This window comes from Salvelinus namaycush, chromosome 7 (assembly GCF_016432855.1).
Source record: "Salvelinus namaycush isolate Seneca chromosome 7, SaNama_1.0, whole genome shotgun sequence".
Lineage (NCBI taxonomy): Eukaryota > Metazoa > Chordata > Actinopteri > Salmoniformes > Salmonidae > Salvelinus > Salvelinus namaycush.
This window is the reverse complement of record NC_052313.1, coordinates 45,515,417-45,539,580: the sequence shown is the minus strand read 5'-3', so window position 1 is coordinate 45,539,580 and position 24,164 is coordinate 45,515,417.

Genomic DNA, 24,164 nt, shown 5'->3' with positions numbered 1-24,164 from the left:
CAACCACCACAACACAATCACTTTAGCGTCGCAATCAAAAAGAACACAGCTAATGTGTGGTGTATTTCGTTCATGTTCCGTGTGGCTGAGTCTATGTTCAGCAAAATCTGTGAGAGCACTAGGTGAAAACGGGGAGGGGTGAGTCAATCATTTACAGTTGTGTGTGCGTGTGTGTGTGCATGCGTGAGTTTGTGTGTGTGTGTGTGTTCAAAAGCACAGGCTCAGGGGGAGAGATTACATAAAGCAGTGTGGGGCTTGCTGGCCCGCCGTCCTGATTGACACGTTGTGTAATAAAAGGCTGACTGTAGCCTTTCAACCCCTCTCTGTCCCAGTTCACAGACAATGGGCGGCTGGAGAGGCAAGACTAATAACAGTCATTTAACATAAATACGCGGCAGGAAGCGAGGCGCTGTGCCGGCAAATCATTAGCCAGTGCACATTTGATGGCGACATCGAGGCGCTGGATGTGCTTTACAGCTTTAGGGGCAATTGTTAAGCAACAATGATCCTCCCGGCCTTGTTAGGGGAGAATATGAATTCTAAATCAATACATAAAGGACCTACTGCGGTAGAGGCTTAAATGCCAGACTAGGATTGGTGTGGGCTGGTTTGGTGTGTGTTGTGTACATGTGGTGGAATGAGGACAAGCTGAACGTTGTTTTGAAGTAATGAAGTCTCTACTGCTGCTTAAATTAGATCTCTGTACCCAGACAAGACACACTGTCCGTGTCTAGCTGGAACATTCTACGAACATGAATTCAAATGATGTCAATGACAAGGCTTTTTAGTAAGTGTGAAATGCCGTGCCCAATCAAACTATTTTGATTTGAGGCTGTTAAAAAAAATGAACAGCTGCATATCAAACACTTGGTGAATTTTACTGCCTTCCGCCTATGAGGCTAGGCGCCAACTTCGTCCTCAAAAGTTAACCAAACCACTTCATCTCAAGGGAGGGATATTGCATTGAACCCTGCTGCTACTTCCCTTTAAAACACACACAAAAGCCCACTCTAATTACAAAGCATAGATCTTCCCTACTACAATACTTGTGCTCACAAACAATGGTTGGACTTGGAAGATCCATCCAAGAAGTACAGTGCATTCAGAAAGTATTCAGACCCCTTGGTAGTTTCCACATTTTGTTACGTTACAGCCTTATTCTAAAATTGATTAAATTAAATCTACACACAATACCCCATAATGACAAAGCAAAAACAGGTTTTCAGATGTTTTTGCTGATTTATTACAAATAAAAAACTTAAATATCACATTCACATAATTATTCAGATCCTTTACTTTGGAGAAGCACCTTTGGCAGCGATTACAGCCTTGAGTCTTCTTGGGTATGACGCTACAAGCTTAGCACACCTGTATTAAGGGAGTTTCTCCAATTCTTCTCTGCAGATCCTCTCAAGCTCTGTCAGGTTGCATGGGGAGCGTCGCTGCGTAGCTATTTTCAGGTCTCTCCAGAGATGTTCGATCGGGTTCAAGTCCGGGCTCTGGCTGGGCCACTCAAAGACTTGTCCCGAAGCCACTCCTGTGTTGTTTTGGCTGTATGCTTAGGGTCGTTGTCCTGTTGGAAAGTGAACCTTCGCCCCCAGTCTGAGGTCCTGAGCGCTCTGAAGCAGGTTTTCATCAAGGATCTCTCTGTACTTTGCTCAGTTCATCTGAGCAGTTCATCCCTCGATCCTGACTAGTCTCCTGGTCCGTGCCGCTGAAAAACATCCCCACAGCATGATGCTACCACTACCATGCTTCACCGTAGGGATGGTCCCAGGTTTCCTCCAGACATGACGCTTGGCATTCAGGCCAAAAAGTTCAATCTTGGTTTCATCAGAACAGAGAATCTTGTTTTTCATGGTCTGAGAGTCCTTTAAGTGCATTTTGGGCCTTTTACTGAGGAGTGGCTTCCATCTGGCCAATCTACCATAAAGGCCTGATTGGTGGTGCTGCAGAGATGGTTGTCTTTCTGGAAGGTTTTCCTGTCGTGGTGGTTCCAATCTTCTTCCATTCAAGAATGATGGAGGCCACTGTGTTCTTGGGGACCTTCAAAACTGCAGACATGTTTTAATACCCTTCCCCAGATATATGCCTCGACACAATATTTTCTTGGGGCTCTACAGACAGTTCATTCGACCTAATGGTTTGGTTTTTGCTCTGACATGCACTGTCAACTGTGGGACGTTATATAGACAGGTGTGTGCCTTTCCAAATAATGTCCAATCAATTGAATGTACCACAGGTGGACTCCAATCAAGTTGTAGAAATAGCTCAAGGATGATCAATGAAAACAGGACACACCTGAGCTCAATTTTGAGTATCATAGCCAAGGGTCTGAATAGTTGTCTGAATACTTATGTAAATAAATTATTTCTGTTTTTTATTTGTAATAATGTGCCAAAATCTTGACAAACCTGTTTTCACTTTGTCATTATGGGGTATTGTGTGTAGAATGATGAGGAAAACCTTTATTTATTCCATTTTAGACTAAGGCTGTAACGTAACAAAATGCTGAAAAAGTCAAGGGGTCTGAATACTTTCCAAATGCACTGTATAAATGTGACATTTGCTAATGGTCTTGATGCAGATTTTTGTGCACAGTGACATTTGCATGGGGTCAAAACATGAAAGCAATTGGAATTCAGAAAGGTGCAGTACTATCATTGTATTAGCTCTCTATCAGCGTATCTTGTCCCAGGAACTAAAGTTGTGGGACCTGGCCGCAAAATGTGTTACGGAACTTTTTTAATCAATGTGTTTTTGTTCTTGTTTCCAAGGGGAACAAACAGACAGAGGTACGACAGCTAATTAAAATCTATGCAAATAGTGTTACAGTACTGAAAACTAATTTTGGGTGTTTGTGATCATGCTAATCATTTGGGCTTGTGTTTCCTCGTCGAAAGAAAAGGGGGATCATTCACCTCAATGGTGTCATAAACCTCACGCTTCAATGGATCCATTCAGACCCGGCTTACATATTCAAAATCCAGCAGTGAGATACGTGAGGGAATTTGCAAGCCAAACACCCAGTGATGTAACTGGCACAATCCCTTTCCATGATGTAGCCTAAGCAGCAACCACCCAGAAAAGTGGCAACAGATATTTAGTGGAGATTGTGGAGAGACATGAATTGCTAGTAATGCTTTTTTCTATAGCGCTGAATGAAATAGTATTTGAGTCTAACTAATAAGATGGGTCACTGGTATACTTTTATTTACAAAGCCATTTTGGGTTTACTACCTTTTTATTTGGGCATTTTTATTGTTCAGAAATGTGGTGGGTACTCTCTTCGTTCGCTGGACTTTATCCTGCTAACTGTTCCAAATGTCCGAACTGAATTTAGTAAAATAGCTTTTATGTACTCTGAGCCATCGTCTTGGAGCGCCTTACAAAATACATTTAAACTGGAAGAACTTGTCCCGATTGGTATTTTTAAATCACTGATGAATGATCTTGAGACTGATTCCCTGACCTGTCAATGTTTTTAATTTGCTGTTTTATGATTTTGTTATACTCCTGTGAATTCTATGATTTTTATTAGATTACTTGTAGTTTTTCATGTCGTTTGTCTGTAATTTTGTAATGACTTGGTGCTGCCTATCTTGGCCAGGACGCTCTTGAAAAAGAGATTTCAAATCTCAATGAGCCCTTCCTGGTTAAATAAAATTTAAAAAATCAGTAAGCCTAAGAAAGAGCTGAAGTTACACAGGAGGAAACAGACAGGTGCATCTGCTGATCATTCATACAGATATCTCATTGATTCTCGCACTGCTGTTAGAAACCCTGACTAACCGCTTCTGCAAAGTCTTCTGAAAATCCATAATGTACTTGCGACTGACGGGATTCAAACTTGGGTCTTCTACATGCCAGAGGAGCACATCCTATGTGTGTCTGACCCTGTAGCCCTTGGCTCAGGTAGCTAATGCAACTCTTCACTGAACTACCTCCAGTACGTTATGCTATAAAATGTACAACCAAAAGCACACGATGTCCAAGATACAGTCCCATGCTGTGTCCGTTTACCAGCCAGGCCCATGATGCAAATGGTCAAGAACCCACACGAGCACACCAAAAGACGGTGACATCTTGAGTGGTTTCCTGTTATGTTATTTTATCAAACCAGCAATTTCCGAAAGGATTTGTGGCTGACTCTTGTGATTCCTCCAGTCACAGCGGAGGTCTGCCCTCAAGCTGGCCCATATGAGGCTGAATTCAAGCTGGTCCCAATATCTCTGGAGCACATGAAAACATTCATCTTTTGATTTATTTTTAGTGCTGCTGGTTAGCCAGGACAGAAAAGAAGTTCCACTTATGTTGCTATGAGTGTTATTCTCTGTGGCAGATCGTGATATGTTTTAGCTTGACAAACTGGCCATGTATACGGCGTCCATTTTAGGACATCAATGCGGCCTACTATAGTCGATGGGCAGATGAGTTTTAATAGTACCTATATTTAGTGTTAGCATAGAATGTGGCTTGGGGAAGTTCATGTAGAGTTTGTTGTTGTTGCAGGGGTTAATTTCCTTGAATAAATTGTATTCTTTCCCCTCATCCCCTCTCAGTAATATGGTGTTTTTTGTTGGTGTGATGTGCTTGGTGAGACATAAAACTGAAACAGCTGTGCAGCACATTCTCCTCAGATGGACGCATGGCGCTAACCAAGGGAGAAACCTGATGTGTGAACAGATGTGATGAAACCATGAGCAATTCTATCTCATTAGAAACAGCTTGCTCTTAGATAACAGGCTCTGGCTTATTCATGATGTAAAGATGTTCTGGCTGAAATTTGCTGCTGCAAAGGAAAAAAAGGAAATACAATTTGATCAAGCAATATTGATGTTTATAAGAATTGGCTGTTGTTACATTTAATATTGATACTTTATTGAAGCATTGGTAGAAAACTCCAATTAACTTAGACAGAATGCCTATTATTAAGTCATTAAGTCATGAATCCATAAATGATCATGGTGGTAAATAACCATAAATGTCCTCTTTCACTGTTTTCCTTGATGCCTTCCTGATTGCCTGAAAGCCCCTTGATTTTCAGCCATGTTAGAACAGCCACCCGGCCCATGAGTCTCTCCTGACGGGCGGAAATTGATCTCTTGAGCCTGTCACCCAACTATGAGGTGCTGCAAGGCATGGTGTCAGGTTTCCGTGGTGCAGGTGCGACGCTCCGACAACCCGCTGACAGCAGCCAAGGTGAGGTTTGCTCACACACGGCCCCGAAGAAAGACATTTGTCAATGGCAAGGAGAGATTTTCAGCGTGCCTGAGATTCCTCCCAACTCAAAATAAGCAGTGACAAGAGAGCAGGGAGAAAGGAAGCCCTCTTTCTGCCAAAGGTAGCGTCTGTGGAACAAACACAGGTGCAATATTTCACTTGAACAAAGGGCTTATTGTGAGGAAAGGCTATCGGAGAGGTGGATTTTTGCAGTTTATTTTTCCACAAAAAAAAAGATAGCCGTGCGGAGAAACCCCCATCTTGAAATGTAACATCATCATTGTATTAATGGGGTGTGCACTGTACCGATCTTTGTCGAATAAGCCGCACGCTTAAAATGTAATTCCAATGAGAGGGCCAAGGAATGAAAATGCTGGAGTGAAGCCAAGCCAAACAGAATTCCTTCAGCTTTGACTTTCTGCTTGATTAATACAGAACACACAGTCCAGCACTAGGGTTGATTATGTGTAAGTATTCCCATTTACAACCAAATTAAGATACCATTCAAAATATGCAGGCAGGCCTGTCTCCTTGATTGCGCATAGATTGCCTATAGATTCCTATAGAGTGGTGCAGCTATAGGTTGGACTAACATACTGGGGAGACATCTTGTATAGATTCTGTATACTTAAAACATTTATAACGCTGGACTAATGTTACAATAATGGTTTGTATGTGAAAGGGACATTTGAAAAACCTCAGGATAATAGAATATTTAGTCATAGACGTATCTAATACTTCAGAACATGCATTGCAATCATGCGTCATCCATGGAATTCAATAGCTTCTCATAGCTTCACTGACTTACAGATCCACTTACAGAATGTATTGTTTACCTTGATTTTCTCTCCACCTAATCCACGCTGACACGTATTATTCTCTCACTAGAAGTTATACATAAAATACAGGAGGCCTGGAGCTACTGCTGCTGTTGAAATGGCACTGTAAGCCCAAGGAGGAAGTTCCTGTGGTGAGACGGCCCCGTGCGCCTAGGCTGGAAAACCTCTCAACAACTTCCTGTGGTCACCTGGGCTCTGTGACCCAGAAGAAAGGGTTCCTTAGACACCTCCCCACCACCCCCACCAGAAGCCCTGATCCTCTCTGTCCGCCCGCAAGCGAGCCCGCCGACATGTGATTCAGTAGACGGGGAGGAAAAGGGAAAAAGGGCCTCATAAATAACGTCTCGCGCCCTCTGAGTGAATCAGTAGCCCGGGCCTTGGCTGTGACATCCAGGCAGAGCCACGATGAATAGGGGCTTAAGAGAAAATTACTGAGAGAGGAGGGAGGAAAGAGAGGGAGGGAAGGAAGGAGGGAGGAGAAAAAATCTCACAGGTACTCTTGTGCTTAATTACTTCATATAGGATAAATATTTCTTCAGTAACTTGGGTGGAGAGACAAAGAATGAGAACCTGTTCTAGGGGAAAGTGATTATGCCATTTCAGGTGTGTTTTAGGTCATATTGGGTAGTCTCATGTTTTGGGGAAATAGTTTCCAGTGAACACTTCTGTCTACCATTGCAGATTGTAGTTTATAACAGATTGACATGGTAGAACACAAACAACACCTAAGCTTACCTTGATGGCATTTGTAACAAAACATTCATCTAAAAATACACATTAGCGAAATCAACTTAAGTTCAATCACAAACGGTACCATCTTACTACGAGGTCTCATCGATTCTAGTCTGTTCCAGTTTTAGCCTGCTGTTTAGTGTACAGGCATTTAAAATCAGGGAACCCTTGCAGTCATATGAAAACTGTAACCAATTATGTTCCGACACCATTCACACTCGCGTGGAAACCTAGGGCCCACTCCCTGCGGTTTTAACACTTCCCTTTCCTGTTGAGGCCAGTGATGTTTTCACAGAAAGTCATTATAGGTGTCTGCTCTGTAAGAAACTTCAGGTGAACGTCTCATTGTAATACAGAAAGGGGCCCCAGGAAGCCATGTTTTATTTCCCATGTCACACGTCCATGTACAAGTTGATATAGACTACTAGCTGGTTGCACAACTATATTTATCCAAATACATTGGCTGGTGGAGCTGTAGTCCCCATATAATTGCAGTGAATGTGGTACTTAAAGTCCTGAACCCCACTGTGTAGCCTAGACAAGAACCAACAGATTGTTGAGTAACCATTGGCCATATAGTCCCAAGCCGGAGAAACAAAAACATAGTGTACAGTAGGTCCAAAACAAAGACCTTGTGTTTTTCTTACTGTCCCACCATGCATTCTCTCATGTTCCAAAATGGCAGACTCAAAATAGGGACAAACCAGATTCTAGAACATTCTAGACAGTGAGACTATACTAACAATGACATGGATTGTTAATGTGCTATGGAGAGAGAGAGAGAGAGAGAGAGAGAGAGAGAGAGAGAGAGAGAGAGAGAGAGAGAGAGAGAGAGAGAGAGAGAGAGAGAGAGAGAGAGAGAGAGAGAGAGAGAGAGAGAGAGAGAGAGAGAGAGAGAGAGAGAGAGAGAAAAGCCTGGGTGCTGCCAAGCTGTATGCCTGCCAAATGTTGGTCCGATGGGCTGGTGTTGGGCGGCGCTAGTCACGGTGGGGGTTGGGGTGACAGTTACAATACAGAGACTGACATTAGAGGCCAGTGCATTGGCCCGCCATGTGCTCAATACAATCCCAGTTAGATCTTCACTTAAGTTGGCTCAAGTGGGCATTGAAGATGTTCCATGGCATCTTTTGGCCCATGACAACTGCCAACTGATAATTACTTCTAAGCCAATTATGAGCAAGAGAAAAATACAATGGACCTTTTTCTTAGGGCTAAGAGCATAATGTATGTACGTACCTAGCTTAGCTATTATGGTGAAGGCTACACCAGAGGTAGGCAACTAGATTCAGCCACGGGACGATATTTGTCAGAGCAGATGGTAACAACGCAAATTGACCACAACTAATCCCAAAAATAAATTGTATTTAAAAAATAACAATCATTTCATACCTTCATTCCATTGAGACACGATCACGTCTCTTTTTTTATTAATGGGAATAGTTGGGAACAGATTTCCTGAATGTTACATTTTTTTGCTGTATTCTTTGTGATTTTACACAATTATTGTTTTGTTGTATTCTTTACAAAACAAAACAAAAAAACACTTGCCGGGACGATTTTGTCCTGCGGCCCACCTGTTGACGACCCCTGGTCTACGCTCTCAACAAACTACAGAACCTGAAGCTACCTACAATACCCTCAAGCAACCTCTGTAACCATTTAGGGATGATGTTAGCAAAGCTTATTCTATAGTTAATCAGATAATGTTACACTGTGAAATACAGGACTATCAGATTTACCTTTACTTTGGCTACTCGAAGCCTCTGCTCCCAGAATGGGAAGTCACTTATTAAGAATCAACTCCACTGGTGCCAAGCTAAGCTTTTTGGTGCCACTTCTCTGATTCAAAAAGTCCTAGCCGTGTTTCTTGGAAAGGGTGCAAGTAGGGGGGGCGATACTCGTACATGCCTGGAATATTAGTTAGCTCTCTATTCACTTAAGGGGTGGGTATGGGCAAGATAAAAACTGCGAATAGGCTTGATGCTGATCGCATTAATGCACTAGGGTTTGGGGAATGGAGGAGAGAGCAAATGATTGAAAGTGCTTCCAGAAAGTTTGCCGTTGCTATCGACAAAGCAGCCTCTGTTCTTCTTTTGCAACCCCCATCCCTTCTCTCCCCCCAAACCCCCAACCATGACCCCTTTCCCATTTCATGGTCCCCCCCACCTTTTCTTGCTCTCTTTTTACTCTCTCTCTCTCTCTCTCTCTCTCTCTCTCTCTCTCTCTCTCTCTCTCTCTCTCTCTCTCTGTCTCTCTCTCTCTCTCTCTCTCTCTCTCTCTCTCTCTCTCTCTCTCTCTCTCTCTCTCTCTGTCTCTCTCACTCTCTCTCTCTCTCACTCTCTCTCTCTCTCTCTCTCTAACACTCTCTACCCACCCTCTCCTTCTCCTCTCTCTCTCTTTCGGATGCAAGTAGCAGGAAGAGGGAACCCAGCCAAGCTCTGTCCGAGCAGAGGGGATCCTAACTGGGGCCCGGGGCCAGGGGCACTGTTTGGGATATGGAGGACGGGGGGGAATTAAGCATGGATGAGTCGGAAGAGGCACAGGGAGGGAGGAGAGGATGGAAGGCAGAAAAAAGAAGGGGAAAAGTGGAAAGAGTTGAGTTGGATGGGGAAAGGGGGATGAAGGAAGGATATTAGAGGATGAGAGATAAAGATATAGAAGAGTTGGATGTGGCAGAGAAGAGGATGGGGCGAAGAAGGAGAGGAGGGGAAGGGGGATTGCAGGTCAGGGCATGGAGTTGGAATACATTAAGTTCTGCTGAGGTACAGAATGGCACATTGTTAACACTGACAGACAGTCAGAACAATCCAGGCTTTGTGTCCCATGCTGGCATCTCTCTCCCTCGCTCTCTCTCTATCTGTGTGTGTGTGTGTGTGTGTGTGTGTGTGTGTGTGTGTGTGTGTGTGTGTGTGTGTGTGTGTGTGTGTGTGTGTGTGTGTGTGTGTGTGTGTGTGTGTGTGTGTGTGTGTGTGTGTGTGTGTGTGTGTGTGTGTGTGTGTGTGTGTGTGTGTGTCTGAGTGTGTATGTGCGAGCAGGCATGCGTGTTTGCATATTAGATTTGGGTTTTTAGGTCTAAAAGGAAAGTAGCATAATAAATAATAACAGCTACTGTCTCAATACTTACCTTGTTCTAACGTTTTGCATGAATGTCATCATCACCACTAACCCAATAACATCTTTGTATGCCTGGTGATTGCATAATGCAACTTAAATTTTCCAGCTATTTTATCACCCTGTCCCCAATGATTCCCTTGTCATAGCAGATTTCATCTGAAACAATGTCTGTCAATGCCTAAGGCAAATGTATAGTCAGTTATTATAACCCTGAACTAGCCATTGTGTCAATGAGTCCAGGTAGCCACCGTAGCCCACTTCTGATCAATGGTATGACATTCTGAAATGTATGGCTGTAGCATGCCTGTCCAAGTCCAACCACAAACATGTTATAAAGTTATGAGAGTAACCTCTGACCCTTCTCCAGGCACAGTGACATCACCCCTGTGATTCTGAGGAGACTAGCACGCAAACAAGCTTATCTCCTGCTCTGCTCTGGGCTGACTCGTTCGGTTTCTGTAGTGTGGTACCAATTACAATGGAGCAGACCTGGGTTAAAATACTATTTGAAAGCTTTTGAGAGTTTGCTCTTGCCTGCCTGGAGGGAAAGATGGGCTTAGGTATCCAGCTATGAGACTATTATATTGGTGCATTAAGCCAGGCAAGCTCAATCAAGTACAGATAAAGTATATGAAGTTATTTCAAATAGTATTTGAGCACAGCTCTGGAATGGAGCCTATTCCCTGCCATGGCTCGGAGAACAATACGCCCCTGATCTAGTTAAACTCACTCCACGTGTCAGCATTGTGAAACAGTATTTCTGATAGTGTAAATCAAACCAGATACTCTCTGGTCGATCTGCCAATACAGATTGGGGATGCTGTTTGGTTTTGCGAGAGTACTATCAAAATAGCAGCAACAACTGGACTGAAACAAGTGTGAAATGTTATTGTTTGGAGGAAAATGTAGGCTAAGTTTCCTTTTTGAAGCAATCTTGAGAGAAACGTAGAGCTCCCTTGCTGCATTTCTTGTGTGTGACATTGTGATTGTATACTATATACAGTATGTATATGGGTCAAAAGCAGATTGTTTGATGAAAGGAATGTTGAGAATTAAGCGAATATTGTACTTATTTCTTCTCAGAGAGAACACAAACTTGTGCATTACGTCCTCTGTTTCTTATCAAACATGGCACTTCGTTTTGTTGGCAACACTATTGGCCAAAAAGTAATCATAATTGGCATAACTATCGTCGGAGGTGCCAAGTTGTATTTTCCACCACTTTTCATCCCTATGTTGCGTGAAGATGTTTTGAAGGGTCAACCCCTTTCAGTGTTTGCCCTTTTGTTTCCTGGCACAATCTGCCTTTTTGCCATTTGGCTGGGATTCTCAGTGTAGATTTGACTTATAAACCCAGATTACAGGCTTATAATTCATACTCAATTCCCTCAGGAGTATTTCTCCTTGTTTGCATATCCCTTGGGCTGTATGAAATGGATTTATTATCAGAAATAGATGCCAAACTTCAGATTTTTGTGTGTTGTAATGTGTTTTGGTGTTGAAATGACAGATAGGACACTGATGTTGAACACCTTTCTTAATAGTATTCGGAAAGTATAATAAAATAAATGCTTCTGTAGTTATGGTAAAATTGATTGTGCTATTCTTTTACCTGCTCTTATCATGTACCCAGGTACACAAGAGGTCACAAGAGGTCAAAGTTTCAGTGAAGGGCCAACCAGGAGATCCTGTCTGTCTCCACTTCCTGTTTAATGACCTTGCCCCCTTGGTCTATTGTGAGCTGGACAACATGGCCCCACACCATTGTTGTTCTGTTTTCATTTTCATAAACATGTAAAAGATTAAATGGGTCTCTTTCACACTGGGTTGGATAAATATTTCCTTCAGTAAGTATTCATTCCCTTGACTAATTCCACATTTTGTTGTGTTACAGCCAGAATTCAAAATGGATAAAAAATATAGACTTTTTTCTCACCCTTATACACACAATACCCCATAATGACAAAGTGAAAACATTTTTGCAAATGCATTGAAAATGAAATACATAAATATCTAATGTACATACATATTCACACCCCTGAGTCAATACATGTTAGAATCACCTTTGTCAGCGATTACAGCTGTGATTCTGTCTGGATAAATCTCTAGGAGCTTTCCACAGCTGGATTGTACAATATTTGCACATTTCTTTTCAAAATTATTCAAGCTCTGTCAAATTGGTTGTTGATCATTGCTAGACCACCATTTTCAGGTCTAGACATAGATTTTCAAGTGGATTTAAGTCAAAACTGTAAGTCGACCACTCAGGAACATTTACAGTCGTCTTGGTAAGCAACTCCAGCAGTGTAGATGTGTTTTAGGTTAATGTTCTGCTGAAAGGTGAATTAACTACTTTCCCCAGTGTCTGGAGGAAAGTAGACTGAACCACTTTTTCCTGTAGGATTTTGCCTCTGCTTAGCTCCATTCCATTTATTTTTTATCCTGAAAAACTCCCCAGTCCTTAACGATTACAAGCATACCCATAACATGATGCAGCCACCACTATGCTTGAAAATATGGAGAGTGGTACTCAGTAATATGTTGTATTGGAATATGTTGTATACCACAAATTTAAAAAAGAGACGTGATCGTGTCTCAATGTAATGAAGGTATGAAATGATTGTTATTTTTTAAATACAATTTATTTTTGGGATTAGTTGTGGTCAATTTGTATTGTTACCATCCGCTCTGACAAATATCGTCCCGTGGCTGAATCTAGTTGCCTACCCCTGGTGTAGCCTTCACCATAATAGCTAAGCTAGGTACGTACGTACATTATGCTCTTAGCCCTAAGAAAAAGGTCCATTGTATTTTTCTCTTGCTCATAATTGGCTTAGAAGTAATTATCAGTTGGCAGTTGCCCCAAACATAACACTTTGTATTCAGGTCAAAAAGTGAATTGCTTCGCAAAAAAAAAAAATCTGTATTACTTAAGTGCCTTGTTGCAAAAAGGATGCTTGTTTTGGAATATTTTCATTCTGTACAGGCTTCCTTCTTTTCACTCTGTCATTTAGGTTAGTATTGTGGAGTAACTACAATGTCGATCCATCCTCAGTTTTTCCTATCACAGCCATTCAACTCTGTAACTGTTTTAAAGTCACCGTTGGCCTCATGGTGAAATCCCTGAGCAGTTCTCTTCCTCTCCGCCGGCAAATGAGTTAGGAAGGACGCCTGTATCTTTGTAGTGACTGAGTGTGTCGATACACCATCCAAAGTGTAATTAATAACTTCACCCTGGTCAAAGGGATATTCAATGTCTGTTTTTTTTTACCCATCTAACAATAGGTGCACTTCTTTACGAGGTATTGGAAAACCTCCCTGGTCTTTGTGGTTGAATCTGTGTTTGAAATTCACTGCTTGACTGAGGATTACAATTACAGATAATTGTATGTGTGGGATACAGAGATGAGATAGTCATTCAAAAATCATGCTAAACACTATTATTGCACACAAAGTGAGTCCATGCAACTTACTGTATTATGTGACTTGTTAAGCACATTTTTTAACACACTTGTTAAGCAACTTACAGTATTTAGGCTTGCCATAACAAAGGGGTTGAATATTTATTGACTGAAGACATTTCAGCTTTTCATTTTTAATCATTTATAAACAATTTGAAAAACAAATTCTAGGCCAGTGACACATCTGAATTTAATCAATTTAAAATTCAGGCTGTAACACAACAAAATGTGCAAGAAGTCAAGGGGTGGGAATACTTTCTGAAGGCACTGTATCTCTTTGTGGGTGTGTGTGTTTGTGTGTGTGTGCGTACATGCATGCATGTGTGTTTGTTTCTTGATGAGCGCTTGCATGCGCTTGCATCCGTGTGTATGTGTGTGTGTGCGAGTGTGATTTCCTGATGCAACCCTGCAGCCCTGCTTCCAGATGCAGCCAGATCTCCTACTGGGCTGTTTAAGTGTCAGCAAAGCTCTGACGTCTACCCTTCTGTTCACAGGCCCTCATAATGAGACACAGTAGATGAAAGGAAATGGAGGGATGGGGCAGGAATGGACCCATGGAGGATAAGGGAGGATGGGGTAAAGAGGGGTCAGTATTGAATAATGGAGTGCCAGTGGTGTAGGAAGCGAGAAGGCCTTTTGTAGCCAGGTGAGAATACTTTTCAGAATTCATGATGGATTGAACTGATACTGATTCAGCTGATTTCTGTCAAGTGTATAACTTTGGCCAACTTTGGCCAATTGTCCGCCACCCTATGGAACTCACAATCACGGCCGGATGTGATACAGCCTTGATTTGAACCAGGGACTGCAGTGACGCCTCTTGCACTGAGATGCAGTGCCTTAGACCGCTGTGTGCCACTCGGGAGCCCATAAGGAATCACGTAGTAACCAAAAAAGTGTTAAACAAATCAAAATATATTTTATATTTTATATTATTCAAAGTAGCCACCCTTTGCCTTGATGACAGTTTTGCACACTATTGACATTCTCTCAACCAGCTTCATGAGGTAGTCACCTGGAATGCATTTCAATAAACATGCATTGTGAAAAGATATTTTGTGGAACTTCTTTCCTTCTTCATGCATTTGAGCCAATCAGTTGTGTTGTGACCAGGTAGGGGTGGAATACAGAAGATAGCCCTATTTAATAAAATACCAAGTCCATATTATGGCAAGAACAGCTCACATAAGCAAAGAGAAATGACAATCACTAATTTAAGACATGAAGGTCAGTCAATCCGAAAAGTGCAGTCGCAAAATCCATCAAGCGCTATGATGAAACTGGCTATCATGAGGACCGACACAGGAAAGGAAGACCCAGAGTTACACCTGCTGCAGAAGATAAGTTCATTAGAGTTACCAGCCTCAGAAATTGCAGCCCAAATAAATGCTTCACAGAGTTCAAGTAACAGACACATCTCAACATCAACTGTTCAGAGGAGACTGCATGAATCAGGCCTTCATGGTCGAATTTCTGAAAAGAAACGTTAGAATGTGGAAATCTGTCTTTTGGTCTGATGAGTCCAAATGTGAGATTTTTCGTTCCAACCGCTGTGTCTTTGTGAGAAGCAAAGTAGGTGAATGGATGATCTCTGCATGTGTGGTTCCCACTGTGAAGCATGGAGGAGGAGGTGTGATGGTGTGGGGGTGCATTGCTGGTGACACTGTCAGTCATTTATTTAAAATTCAAGTCACACTTAACTAGCATGGATACCACAGCGTCCCATCTGGTTTGCATTTAGTGGGACTATCATTTGTTTTTCAACAGGATAATGACCCAACACACCTCCAGGCTGTGTCAGGGCTATTTGACCAAGAAGAAGAGTGATGGAGTGCTGCATCAGATGACTTGGCCTCCACAATTACCGAACCTCAACTCAATTGCGATGGTTTGGAATCAGTTGCACCACAGAGTGAAGGAACAGCAGCCAAGAACTGCTAAGCATATGCGGGAACTCCTTCAACACTGTTGGAAAAGCATTCCAGGTGAAGCCTGTTGAGAGAATGCTAAGCGTGTGCAAAGCTGTTATCAAGGCAAAGGGTGGCTACTTTGAAGAATCTCAAATATAAAATATATTTTGATTTGTTTAACAATTCTTTGGTTACTACATGATTCCATATGTGTTATTCATAGTTTTGATGTCTTCACTATTATTCTACAATGTAGAAATTAGTAAAAATAAAGAAAAACCCTGGAATGAGTAGGTGTGTCCAAACCTTTGACTGGTACTGTATATCAGTGCATACACAGTGCATACACAATATCTAGGTCAAATACGGGAGAGGCGATGTGCGGTGAGGTGTTGCTTTATCTGTTTATTTAAACCAAGTTTGCTGTTCACTTGAGAAATCTTTGATAGGAGTTCCATGCAATCATGGGTCTATATAACACTGTATGTTTTCTTGAATTTTGGTGACTGTGAAAGACCCCTGGTGGAATAGGTGTGTGTGTCAGTGCTGTGTGTAAGTTGACTATGCAAATATTTTGACATTTTCAACACATTGTTTCTTATAAAAACAAAAAGTGATGCAGTCAGTCTCTCCTCTACTTTTAGCCAAGAGCGATCACCTTGCATAGTATATTAGCCCTCTGATTACAGTGAAGAGCAAGACGTGCCGCTCTGTTCTGGGCCAGCTTCAGTTTTTCTAGGTCCTTCTTTGCAGCACCTGACCATATGACTGGACAATAATCAAGATAAGATAAAACTGGAGCCCCACAGGACTTTATGAAGTGTGATGTCGAAAAAGCAGAGCATCTTTTTATCACAGACAACAGACCTCTCCCCATCTTCACAACCACTGAATCAATATATTTTGACCGTTACAGTTTACAATTCAAGATAACAGCATGTAATTGAGTCTCCTTAAACTTGCCCTACAGCCACATTATTCATTATCAGATTCAGCTGAGGTCTGAACTTCGGGAATGATTTGTACCAAATACAACGCTCTTAGTTTTAGAGATGTTCAGGACTGGTTTATTACTAGCAACCCATTCTAAAACTGACTGCAACTCTCTGTTTAGTGTTGTAGTGATTTCACTAGCTGTGGTTGCTGACGCATATAAGATTGAATCATCAGTGTACATAAACACACAGGCTTTGTTTAATGCCAGTGGCAGGTCATTGGCAAAAATAGAAAAGAGAGGGCCAAGAGAGCTGCCCTGCGGTACACCACACTTAACATTAGAGAAGCTTCATTTAAAGTAAACCCTCTGTGTTGTAATATAACATGTTGAGTTCCCCTCTCTATAAGCATCCTGAAAGTCTGTTGTTAATTTGTTTACAGAGAAATAGCACTGTATCTGGTCAAACACATATTTTACAAAATGCCTAAGTTTTCCTACTTTGCCAATGAAATCGTCATTAAAGTAATTGGCAACATCAAAAAGTTTTGTGACAAATGAGCCATCTGATTCAATGAAAGAGTTGAATTAATCTTTCTGCATATAATTTTCATCCTGGGGGATGGGTGAATGGGCAGTTTTATGTACCGTTTTTACTGTAAAATGTGTCTGTGATTAAAAAAAGCTATGGCTTCAAAATCCTGTTACTTAACATTTGATGCGATTGAAATAATTTTAAACAAACAAAAAACGTGTCTTTCCTAAAGCTGCCTGTGGGCTGGACACCATCCTAGTGCGGCTGAACCTTAGTGGAGAGACTGTAGTGAGATAAGCAGGTGGTTCTTATCTCCAAGACCCTGTACCGTGGGGACACTCACTGCATTGTGCTCCTGCTGGCTTGCCAATTAACCAACATCTGCTGGGAGGACAGGAGACATACTCATCCACGGGGGTGTATATGGCATAGTAATGCATGATGTCTGTCTGCTATGAGGCTGGGGCCTCATAGCCAGGAGTTCAGGAGTTCAGGTCATCAATATATAGGGTTACTGCAAACATCCTGACTTTCCTGAATGGTTACATTACGATTTCAGATGACTGCCGTTCGGTTTATCTAAGGCTCAGTCCCAATACCCTCCCTTAGCCCTACCACTTAGGCCTACCCCTCCCCTCCACCAATTTGCCTTTACAGACCTCTAAGTTGGCCATTCAAATGAAGCTAATCGAAATGCAGACTTCCCATCGAGTGGTTCCCAAAACTCCCATGAAGCTCTGTGACTCTAGGCTGGACCTTTGCTTCAGAACAGATGGCTGACAAAAATACTAGGATGGAAGCAAATCTAAGTAATTCTATCTTCATAATTAGTCATTTAAAAAAATTCAGTGAAGAAGAATACTTTTGTTTATGTAGAGACAAAAGATTATGCATATAAAATTGCTATTTAACAAGCTATCTGACTAGATAACATTAGCCAGCTAACTATATATTTTGCCTGCTATATGGGCGTTTGACATTTGTGTGAATTGTAATTTGTGCTGTTTAATATTTGAGGGATTCCTGAGCAAACCAGGCTGTCATCTTGTGAAACCCAGTGGATGTAAAGTATCTAGCTAAAGCATTTACTACAAATGTAATAAAAATGTATTAAGCTTGCCTTGCTGTTCATTTAAAAAAATCTAAGTCAATCACTTGCTATTATTCTTTTTTGTAGTAATGTTAATGTTAGAGATTGAAGATATTTGTCATGCAATGCAGCAGAAGCAACTTAGCTCTTTTCTTGCTTATCGTGCAGTGGAGGATAGAAAGAGCTGTATGCCTATACAGTGGCTTGCAAAAGTATTCACCTCCTTTGGCATTTTTCCTATTTTGTTGCCTTACAACCTGGAATTAAAATTGATTTTTGGGGGGTTTGTATCATTTGATTTACACAACATGCCTACCACTTTGAAGATGCAAAATATTTTTTATTGTGAAACAAACAAGAAATAAGACAAAAACAGAAAACTTGAGTGTGCATAACTATTCATCCACCAAAGTCAATACTTTGTAGAGCCACCTTTTGCAGCAATTACAGCTGCAAGTATCTTGGGGTATGTCACTATAAGCTTGGCACATCTAGCCACTGGGATTTTTGCCCATTCTTCAAGGCAAATCTGCTCCAGCTCCTTCAAGTTGGATGGGTTCCGCTGGTGTACATCAATCTTTAAGTCATACCACAGATTCTCAATTGGATTGAGGTCTGGGCTTTGGCTAGGCCATTCCAAGACATTTAAATATTTCCCCTTAAACCACTTGAGTGTTGCATTAGGAGTATGCTTAGGGTCATTGTCCTGCTGGAAGGTGAACCTCCATCCCAGTCTCAAATCTCTGGAAGACTGAAAAAGGTTTCCCTCGAGAATTTCTCTGTATTTAGTGCCATCCATCATTCCTTCAATTCTGACCAGTTTCCCAGTCCCTGCCAATGAAAAACATCCCCACAGCATGATTCTGCCACCACCATGCTTCTCTGTGGGGACGATGTTCTTGGGGTGAACATACCTTTTTCCTTAATGGACAAAAAGCTCAATTTTAGTCTCATCTGACCAGAGTACCTTCTTCCATATGTTTGGGGAGTCTCCCGCATGGCTTTTGGCGAACACCAAACGTGTTTGCTTATTTTTTTCTTTAAGCAATGTATTTTTTCAGGCCACTCTTCCGTAAAGCCCACCTCTGTGGAGTGTACAGCTTAAAGTGGTCCTATGAACAGATACTTCAATCTCCGCTGTGGAGCTTTGCAGCTCCTTCAGGGTTATCTTTGGTCTCTTTGTTTCCTCTCTGATTAATGCCCTCCTTGCCTGGTCCATGAATTTTGGTGGGCGGCCCTCTCTTGGCAGGTTTGTTGTGGTGCCATAGTCCCTCAATTCTTTAATAATGGATTTAATGGTGCTCCGTGGGATGTTTAAAGTTTTGGATATTTTTTTTTAACCCAACCCTGATCTGTAATTCTCCACAACTTTGTCCCTGACCTGTTTGGAGAGCTCCTTGGCCTTCATGGTGCTACTTGCTTCGTGATGTTGCAGACTCTGGGGCCTTTCAGAACAGGTGCATTTAAACTGAGATCACGTGGCAGATCATGTGACACTTAGATTGCACACAGGTGGACTTTATTTAACTAATTATGTGACTTCTGAAGGTAATTGGTCGCACCAGATCTTATTTAGGTTGGGTGAATACATATGCACGCACCACTTTTTCGTTTGTTATTTAAAAAAAAATAATTTAAACAATTCATTTTTTTAATTTCACTTGACCAATTTGGACTATTTTGTGTATGTCCATTACATGAAATCCAAATAAAAATCCATTTAAATTACAGGTTGTAATGCAACAAAATGGGAAAAAACGAACAGAGGGATGAATACTTTTACAAGGCACTGTAGCTATGTAGCATATCTGTGTACGGGCCCTAAAATATTTGGTATAAATATTAGCTCAGCACAGTGACTTTCATGGCTTCCACCGGTTAATCATTAATCCCTAGGAAATTGCAGAAAAACACTGTTACCTGTCAAACTGCTATTATAGAATGAAGGTCCTGCTTCAGTACTATCCCACATTGAACCACAGCCAGATGATGGGTGCATTACGGAACATTGTTGTTTTGCTGTCCTTTCATTTGTTGCATGAGAAATATAAGGAAAGCTTTTTCTGGCGCCAGTACAGGCATTGTGCTGGCGGCAGAATTGCGTGGTAGGCTATCCTTTGGTGGCTTCTACTGTGCGCGAGTGATGTAGTGATGTCCCATTCTCTAGGGTTATGCATCTCTCCCTACCACTAGTTGCTCCATTTGAGGGACACTCCCCCACCCAGGGACGCTGGAAAACAAGTGGGAGTGCTAAGGGGAGGTATTGGGATTTAGCTTAAAAACAGACAGCATCTATGCATCACAGTGACGTGCCGTGCTTCCCTTCAACAGTTTGATAAGTGGAAAATGAAGGGTGGAAATGAACCTTAAGTTGGTTTATGGAGCTTTGGCCGCACATAATCGCTGGCCCCAATCATTACCGCAATTAATCTCTGAGAAAACTTGTCAAATTATTAATAGGGCCCTTAAGTGATGCAACTCAAAGCCTGCTGTTGTTCGGACACGGAGAGAACATGGGGGAGAATGTGTTTGCTGAGAAAACATGGAGGGGTTGCTCGCTAAACACGAAAGAGTTAAAGCAGGTTTCACTCTCACTCCCCTCTCCCACTTTCTCTCTCTCTGCTTCTCTCCTTCCTCCCTCCGTCTCACTCTTCCCCACTCCCTCTCTCTGGCCCCAGGCTGTGGGTGAAAGGCGGTGATTGAGGCCTTTCATGCCAGGCTAACACTGCAGTCCACTGTGTGGCCCAGATGGAACATTGAGGCCAAAGTGGCCGCACCATGGTAGATGATTGGCCAGTGCCATTTAAAACAGGCAGCATACTCCAAACATCACCTGACACCAGCTGGACTTGTGTCTTTTTCACCTATATTGACCACCTATATTGACCACTAGTTTCAGTACATTATATTTTGTTGAATTTGAGCATGGTACTGTTTAATCCCAATGGAAGATTACAATAGCAATGCCCTGGTGCAAGGCCAACTTTGTTCTCATTAAGAGTTGTTGGTTAAGATTAGGTTGCAGGAGTTAGGAAGAACTGATCCTCAGTTACAAAAACAACTGCAAAAACTGTTCCATTTCAACCTCAGTGAAAGGAACATTATATCCCTCAGCCTGTAACCCACCTATCATCAATTTATAGACTTTTTTTTAACAAATTCCTTTTAAAGGGCAGGTTTAGCACTCAGTCGTAAGTTGTGTTGAGGTGTGAGTCAACACAAGCAGTACCATAAATGGCTTTCCTGTGTATTTGTGAAATATGGGAGCCCATAAAATAGCGGAAGTCCTAGACTGTATTAGCTAAGTGCAAAATAGCATTTATTATGCAGAGGACAAATTGTCTTGCATGGTGTGCTTCAAGAGAAATATGCCAAGATAGGCAGGCGAAGAGGAAACATCACTATATTGCCAAATAGGAAATATTATCAAATGCAGACAATGTGCCAGAGCTCTCAAATGCGTAAAACTTGCATAGCTCTATAACTATGCAATGTGCTCTTTGAAAGGGTAGTCTATAGGACTTAGAGAAAACAAAGGGGAAGATGGTTCGGTAATCTAAAATATAACAAGTTATAGGGGCTTACTTATCCAATCAAGGCACTCTTTAATGAGATGTCGAATGCACGTTAGATCAACATCTGTTTGTATAAATGTGTTTGAAAGGAAGGATATTCTCTCTGTGTGCCTACAATACATCAAACTCTACAGTAGGAAGCCTGGCCATTTGGGGTGTGGCTAAAAGGGTCTGGTCTGTAAGTGGGGCAATACTACTCAACAGGTTGGCCAGGTGGCACCCTCCAAAGAATGTCAATATTTGTAGATGCTGAGCTGATATCTCGCTCTGCTGCTGGATGGATGACTCAACAGACAGGAGGTAAATGATGTGGAAGGCAAACAAGAGAAAAGCAACAGTTACATTGGGGTTCCGGAATTGGAAACATGTCTTTGGTTGTTTCGTGAACCCATCCTCAAGATGACTCAAGATGACTGACTGAAACAAGCTCGTCATCGAAAGCACAGAAAACCGGCACTGCTTTTTTTGTGCGTAACGCTGTGTACTCTAGGGCCGGCACGAGCAGAACTGTCTGTATCGTATGTCTCTCGCACATCCTAATACAAATATTGTGTGGCAGTTGCCACGGCGACAGCTCAGCAACAGCTGGTTTGATTCACTTCATGTAGAACCTGTTCCTGATGGAGCTCTGCCAGAACAACTCTTCTATGTGGGGCTAGAAGTGACACATAATATCTGTGTATTTGTATCTGTTTAACATGTATTGTATGTTTTATTATGCAAGAAACCTATTGTACTTTTTATTATTAGAGGTTTCAGTTCATAATACAGGAATAGGTGGATATTTGCAGATTATACTGTAGATTATGTTCCTCTAAAAGTGATTGATTTGACTCCATTGACAAATCTTCAGAAAAAAAATATTTGATGCAAGTTAAAATGATTCCCATTTCAAGACAAATCTGTTGGGACTAAGTCTACGTCTGACCTCACATAGAATGTATTTATTTGTTCCATATTCCTTTCCCTTGATGAAAACCTACACACACCACCAAAACAGGATGCATCCCTTGATCACATCAAAAGGAAGTAACGTAAAACACACACTACTTTCTACTCCAGGTTCCCTATCGCGCTGGAGGAGTTCATGTTACGGTTATGGGAAGGAATCTAGGAGGAGCAGAGCCAAGCACAACTGCCCATCGTCAGAGCAGATTAACCTTGTCAAAGTGGAGAGCGCTTGGGAAGTGAGCGCGAGCAACTCCCTGCCAGCTCCAACACCACACCACCACTTCCCACAACAGATCTGAGGCCTGGCTTCTCCATGAGTCTTTATATTGGCTATGGTTATAATCTGCCATTAACGACTGGTCTAGGATCAGCCCTCCAATACCTCAGTGAAACCCGTAAACATCATGAGGTTAGCAAATAAAACAACCCTAGATTAGCTGTTATGGGCATAGCGTTTTGAATCAGCTCTATCTAACTCTTATCCGAACCTCAGCCATAATGTGCTTATCCTTTAATTCAGCATCCTACTTCTCCTCTCACCTGAAATTCTTCTCATCTAAATAGAAGTTGCTGAATGTTTAGTCCCGTCCTGTCTAACCCTGCCCCTAAAACTGTACCATGACACCTCAGGGCTATTGATAGTTTGCCATGCAGTGTCAGAAAGGCTAGCTTTGAACTGGTTTCTGCAGCCAGGTGTAGAATTCCTCTTTAGGTATAGAGATGACCATATGGTCAGGCTGTGGTGGGTTTTTCCAAAGCCCACAGATGTGTGAAATGACCTCAAGAGTTCCTATGTAGGTTTAGACCTGACTGGATTGCTACACACACGTACGTACGGAAGCACACAGACATAAGTCCTTAGGATTTGATTGCAGTTGGAAATGTGCTTGATAATGGCCACAAAAAGTGCAATTCTTTATGAGCATCACTTGATGTCAGTTAATTCAGTGAGAAGGAATATTTCCTGATCTCGTGCTGATTAGCTAAATGTGTACACAGTGAAACGCAACAACCCAATTTTAAGTAATCAGTATGCATGAGAATTCTAGCATGCCTGTATGACAATAACTAAGAACTACAGCCCGCTTTGACTGAAGACAGGCATGCATGCATTTAGGAAATCCTTCCAAACCCTCCACACAGAGCGAAAAGAGCCCAAGGCTCTTCTATTTGTGGTTACTTTACTCTGATGTAAAGAGACAAGAGTGTACCTGCCAAACCAACAGGTGAGCCAAGCCACTCTTCCCTCCACACTGGCATGTTCCATGCCCACTTGAAAGCTGTAGCAGCCTTGTGCTGCTGAGATTACATATCCTGCCGTTTCTTGTTAACATGCTCGTTGTGTATGCTAATACGTGTACACTATCACAGAGACATACACACACACAAATCCTCATGTATGCAGGCACAACCATAGAAAATCAGCAACATCGCATACATTCCAACTCACTACATTATGCATCCACGCACCCCGAGACACACACCGACTTCCAAAGTCATCAGGAGGCACACACAGCAACCCTATTACAGTCTACTATTTAGTTTCAACTCCGTCCGCTCTCGTTCTCTCCTGTGCCCTGGAGGGAGGTGTCATCTCTGAGTCAACTGATTCTAAGAGCTCAGCTTGATCACCCCTTCAGAGTGAGAAGAGTCTGTTGACTTAAAGCCCCGGTAGCGTCCACAACGGGCCGAGAAGCGGGCAGCAGGGCAGGCACATGCTTAGGTTGGCCGTAAGTAGCTAGAGGCTAACGAGACCTCAGATATGCTGTCGACAGCAATTGTCAGCACTGTTCCCTCTGG